This window comes from Pteropus vampyrus, unplaced genomic scaffold (genome assembly GCF_000151845.1).
Source record: "Pteropus vampyrus isolate Shadow unplaced genomic scaffold, Pvam_2.0 Scaffold22, whole genome shotgun sequence".
In the NCBI taxonomy this organism is placed as follows: domain Eukaryota; kingdom Metazoa; phylum Chordata; class Mammalia; order Chiroptera; family Pteropodidae; genus Pteropus; species Pteropus vampyrus.
Genome location: NW_011888803.1, coordinates 11,966,190 through 11,972,896, shown reverse-complemented (window position 1 = coordinate 11,972,896; position 6,707 = coordinate 11,966,190). Strand labels below are relative to the sequence as shown.

Genomic DNA, 6,707 nt, shown 5'->3' with positions numbered 1-6,707 from the left:
TTGGGTCTGACTACTCTCATTACCCTATTTGGTTCTTTTTTAAAGAAAATTGCTTTCCAAAAGGAGGTCTGACCTGGCTACTCTAGACTCTACAAAAACCTTAATTATCCCCTTCTCTGGGCTTGTGTTCAGCTACCGTTGCCCTTTTGAATGCCTCAACACCCGTCTCTACCAATCCATCACCTCCTTCAAATCTGGCTTCATGCTGGCCTTCTCTAAGAAAACTTCCTAGTTTCATATATTCTTTTAAACTCCTCGAACACTCTCTGTAGTACACCCACACTTGCTAACATCTCGCCTGCAAATCATTCTCCAGTTTCATGTTTCTGTGACTCTTCAACTGAACTCTAAACTCCTAAAGGGCAGTGAACCTCTGCCAAAAGAGATAAAAAGGAGACAAGCTCTGGATTTTTCTAATGATCACAAACATTGGGCACAAAGCAACCACTGGGGGCCTGAGACCCATCAAATAGCAGTGAAATTTCACTAGGATTAAGGTTAGACGGGGCAGCCCAAGCTTCGGAAGATCAGAGATATTTACATACTGTTCTGAGTAGTTCAACAGTCCTTCCAAATCACCAGGACTACAGAAATAAAAGTTTCATCTAGCCACTAGCTCCAGCTGAACATATCACAGGTTACTTAAAGTGCAATTTATTTTTAATAGAAAAATTGATTCTAGAATGAAACATGAAGTAGCCTTTTTTTTTTTTTTTGGTAGTAGACTAACCTTTTAAAGAATAGCATTCTTGCCCTAGAGAGGAGCATAAAAGTTTAAAAGGTTATTTTCCACATTACACATAACCCGCATCACCTTTCCTATCTCTTTGCTGCATCTACGCTCAGGGTGCCTGTGGCGCTAACTCACTGAAAATATCGTCTCCATTAATGCATGATTTAATTCTCTTTACTAGACAAAGTACACACCCATCTTTCAAAGCAAATTCAAACTTTTGTAATTCATTACCTACTCTGTGAGATGTGACAGAACAGAGTTTTCTCTTCAAAACGCGAATGAGCAAAGCAACTATATTGCTAAAGAGAAGTCTTCTCTAACTCACCCAGAGGAGTTGGTTGCTCCCTGCTATGAGTTTCTATGGCACTTTTAGCTAATTGCTCTCCTTAAACTTACCACGATTGATCATAATTATTTGTTTGTATGTCTGTCTCACCTATTCCAACTGCCAATTCCAAGAAAACAGAAATTCTGTCCTATCCATCTCTTTGTAACCTCTCGTTGTGGGTGTCATGTTGTGCCACCCAGTTCCCTCTCAAGACAAGGCTCCCGTCCCCAGCTGCTAGGATCATTGCCTGCTGTCAGCCCATAGCCTAGTCTCTTTTCTGGAATTTCACAGAACTAACTAGCATTCATTCTCATCCAGTAACCGGTCAATGTGAACATACAATTGAGGCCTCATTGCCTCAATTCAGGAAAATTCTAAGAACTCCCTCACCCCTCTAATCTCTGTGCTATCAGCCACATCCTTATTTGTAACTGCATCAAAGCTCATCTTCTCTTCTTCCCAGTTCTATTCACTCCACTCTCTCATAGATGCTGTTCCTGAGAATCCTGCCTAACAAATTGCCTACACACAAGTCTCTATCTCTGAGTTCCCTAAGGAACCAAATTATGAAACCTCATACCCTAGAACAGTGTCTAGTGCATAGTATGTATTCCATTAATACTTGATAGAAGAATGAATGAATGAATGGATGGATGAATGAAGCACCCAGGAAATTAATAAATAATAACAATTTACATTCTAACATTATACTCTCACTACCCTCCCTGCCCCATCCTCTCTAAGGTTATGATCTTTGATAGCCAATGTACACAAATATTAACTGAGCTTTAAAATAGCAAAAATTATATTTAAGATTATATTATAAATGGGGGAGAGAGGTACAGAGACATAGAGAGATAAACTTTTTATGCTTTACTCGAACTAGTAAAAAGATGACACCATTATACTGTGCTAAGTTTTGTATACATAATGTAATACCTAGAGCAACTACTAAAAAAAGCTATACAAAGAGTTGTATTCAAAAACGCTATAGATGTATCAAGATGGAATTCTAAAAATAAACTCACCAGAAGACAAGAAAAAGAAAACAGGGAAACATAAAATAAAATGCCAGATTTAAGCCCTAACATATCAATATTATATTTCATGTAAATCACTTAAATATACCAATTAAAGGACAAACATTAACAAAGTGAATTTTAAAAACATGACTCAACTATATGCTTTCGAGAAGAAAAACACATGGAGTATAACAGTATAAGCAGGTTGAAAATCAAAGGATAGAGAAAATATATTATGCAAATGTTAATCAAAGGAAAGCAGGAATGGCTATAGTAATATTAAATAAAGTAGACTTTGGAACAAAGGAAATTACCAAAGACAGAGAGGAATGTTACATAATGAAAAAAGGTCACTCCACAAGAAGATAGAGACATCCTAAATGTTTCCGTACAGAGCTGTAAAATAAATAAAGAAAAACTCATAGAACTGAAAAGATATGTAGACACATCTAAACTTATAGTTGGAGACTTTAAAACTCTTCTCTCCTAAATTGATAGAACTAGAGAGAAAGTCAGCAAGAATATAGAAAAAATCAATATCATCACCTACCAAAGGATTTAATCTATATTTATGGAACACTCTATCTAACAACAACAGAATAAACGTCCTTTTCAAGTGCCCATGGAACAGAACAAAGATATACAATGTTCTGGGCCTTAAAAAGAAAATTTTAACAAATTTTAAGAGACTAGAAATTAGATGGAATATGATCTCTAGCATAATGAAATAAACTACAAATTAATGAGGGATAATAAGAAAAATTTCAAACTCTAAAATAAAGTAACACATTTCTAAATAATCCATGGGTTAAAGATGAAGCTCTCAAGGGAAATAAACATACATTAAACTGAAATATATGAAAATACAATGTATTAATATTTATGAGGCATAGCCATAGTAGTGGTGAGGGAAATTTATAGCATTCAAATGCATACACAAGAAAGAGGAAAAGTCTCAAATCAGTTATCTAAGCTCTTACCTCCAGTATCTAGAGAAAGAAGAAGAACAAAGTACATGCGAACAAGTAAGAGGAAGAAAATAATACAGGTAAGACAGAAATCAGTGAAATTTAAAATAAAAAGTAAAGAAAATTAATGAAACGGAGCTGTTTCTTTTAAAAGATCAATAAAATTGACAAATCTCTAGCACGACTGATGAAGAAAAGAGATTGAAGACACAAATTACCAATATCAGGAATGCAACGGGATATCACTACAGACCCTGCAGGCTTCAAAAGGACAATAAGGCTATACGATGAATAATTCTTCAGATATAAATTGGACAACTTAGGTGAAGTTGTCAGTTCATTCTAAAACAAACAGAAACAGAAACACAGCTCACCCAATATGAAATAGATCTTTCATGGAAGATTAACACCAATTCTACACAATCTCTTCCATAAAAGAAAAGATGACGGAATACTTCCCAAATCATTTTACAAAGCTAAAATAACTCTCATACCAAATCCAGACAAATGTAGTATAAAATAAGAAAACTATAGACCAATATCCCTCATGAATATAGGCTAAAAATTTCTAAGCAAAATATTAGCAAATAAAATTTAGCAATATATAAAAATAATTATAAATCATGACCAATGGAGCTTATTCTAAGGATGCAAATTTAGTTCAATATTTGAAAATCAATCAACATAATCTACTATATTAATAAGCATTAAAAGAAGTTACATGAGAATATCAACTGATGTGGAAAAAGCATTTTACAAAATTAAACACTCTTTAATGGTAAAAATTCTGAAAAAAAAAAAAAGAATACAGGAGAACCCCCTCAACTTTTGAAAAGCATCTAATAAAAAATCCATAGCTCACATTATTCCTAACGATGAAAGACTGCATTCTGTTCCCCTGAGATCGGGAACAAGGAAAGGATGTCTGTCTCACTGCTCTAGTTCAACATAGTGTTGGAAGTGCTTACCAGCGCAGTAAAGGCAAGAAAAGGAAATAAAAGGCATTATGTCAGAAAGCAAGAAATAAAACTGTCCTTTTTGCAGTTGACATGATTGTCTTTATAGAAATCTCAAGAAATCTAAAAAAAAATAAATAAAAACCTACTAGAACTAATAAGTTCAGCAGTTTCAGGATACAAAAAAAGTATACAAAAAAATCAATTGCACTTCTGTGTACTAGCAGTGAACATTTGGACAACAAAACTGAAACTATAATACCATTTACAATCACTCAAAAAATGATACCTAGGTGTAAATCAAACATACAGGATTTGTATGCTGAAAACTACAAAACGCTATGGTGGAATGGGGAGTTATTGTTTAATGAGAACGGAGTTTCAGTTTTGCACGATGAAGTGTTCTGGAGAGGGTTGTACAACCATATGAATGTACTTAACACTATTGACCTGTACACTTAAAACTGGTTAAGCTGGTAAATGTTATGTTATGTGTATTTTACCACAATAAAAAAAAAATAACTGAAAAAAAGTAGGAAAGTCACAGACTCTACTAGTGTACTTGAATGTGTTTGATTGAAACTGGGGTACATTTTCAGGCTTTTCCAGAGCTTTGGTGAGCTGCCCCTCAAAACTATCTCACTTCTTTTGCTCTCAAACTATGCTCACCACAACACAGCTACCTCCCGACCCCCCTCCCCCCCCCATTGCCTGGACCTTCTTTATTTTTTAGTAAAAATTGTATATATTTAAGATGTACATGATGATTTGTTATACATATATAATGAAATGATTACTAGAGTCAAGATAATTAACATTTTATCTCCTCCTACAGTTATCATTTTTTGTGTGTGATGAGAGCACCTGAAACCTATTCTCATAATAAGTTTCTGATTTTCAATATATATTAACTATAATTATCATGCGGTACATTAGATCTCTAGATTTAGTCATCCTATTCATAACTGCAACTTTGTACCCATTAATTATCAACTTCCCATTTCCTCCACCTCCCTGCCCCTGGTAACCACGGTTCTATTCTTCTATGAATTCAACATTTTTAGATTCCACGTATCAGATCAGTTAGTTTTTCTTTCTGTGTCTGGTCTACTTCACTTAGCATAATATCTCCCAGCTTCTTTCATGTTGTCACAAATGGCAGGATCTCCTTGTTTTCTAAGGCCGAATAAGATTCAATTGCAGATACACACACACACACACACACACACACATACATACATGTGTATATATATATACATACACACATACATACACATACCATAATTTTTTTTTTAGGCGAGGTAACTCTTGGTTGACCTCACAGATTGCAAGGACCTTGTCAATTTATAATCCCTTATTTTTTATTTTTTATGCCTACAGCACCTGGTCTTCCTAGGTGGTCTTCCATCCAAGTACTAACCAGGCCTGACCATGCTTAGCTTCCGAGATCAGACGGGATCGGGCTTGTTCAGGGTGGCATGGCCGTAGACTACATACCACGATTTCTTTGTCCATTCATCCATCAATGAGCACTTAAGTTGTTACCATATCTCAGTTATTGTGAATAATATTGCAATGATAATGAAAATCCAGATATCTCTGGAAGATATTGATTTCATTCCCTTTAGGTATATACCCAGAAGAGGGATCGCTGAACCATATGTAGTTCTATTTTAGTTTGTTGTTGTTGTTGTTGTCGTTGTTTGTTTGTTTGTTTTAGTTTTTATAAGAGTTTATTTGCGCCAAACCGACAACATATGCGGGTGAATGAGATCTCAAATGCTCCTCTATTTTAATTGTTTTAGAAAAATTTTTATACCGTGTTCTGTAATAGCTGTGCCATTTACATTCCCTCCAACAGTGTTCAAGGGTTCCCTTTTATCTACATCCTCATCGACACTTGTTATCTTTAATTTTTATTTACTTTTTTAATAGCCATCCTAACAGGTGTGAGGTGCTATCTCATAGTTTTGATTTGCATTTCCCTGATGATTAGTGATGTTAAGAACTTTTTTGTGTACCTGTCAATCATTTGTATGTCTTCTTTGAAAAAAATGTCTATTCAGATCCTTTGCCCTCTTTAAAATCAGATTGTCTCATCTTTTTTTGCTACTGAGTTTTATGCGTTTCTTATATACTTTGGATATTAACCCCTTATCGTTATATGGTTTGTAAATACTTTCTCACATCCATAATTGCCTTTTCATTTTGTGTGTTGATGGTTTCCTTTGCTGTGCAGAAACTTTTCAGTTGCTGTAGTCCCACTTGTTGATTTTCACCATGCAGCTTTCTGATTGTAGCTGGTCCCTCAGGTGAGTTTTCCATAGGAAAGAGAATCTGCCCGTGGACTTGAGTGGTCAAGGCCCCCTGGCAGTTATGAATCTCGCTGTATATGAACATACTGGCACACTGGTTATGTGCCAGCCTCTTGGGATAGAGCCTGAATTCCCACTGTGCCTGTCCCCTTCTTATTGTCCTGAGAGACAGAGTCTGGAGTTGCCAACTGAAGGCCAGGGCTTGGACTACAGTTGCCTTAAACCCTGTGCTGCTCTCACATTCTCCCTGTGCAGCCAGCCACTCTTGTTTTCTGCCCTTCTCTCCTGGCCTTTTGGCTTTAACCAAGACAGTAGAATATTGGCTCTGTGAGAGCACTGCAACCTACATCTTTATCCTAAAAACACAGAAATCTGCTTTTGA

At 35.6% G+C, this 6,707-nt stretch overlaps 1 pseudogene; it reads right to left on the bottom strand.

Moving 5' to 3' along the window:
• Positions 1 to 5,381: 5,381 nt before the first annotated feature.
• Positions 5,382 to 5,500, bottom strand: LOC111736828 (annotated as a pseudogene).
• Positions 5,501 to 6,707: the final 1,207 nt, after the last annotated feature.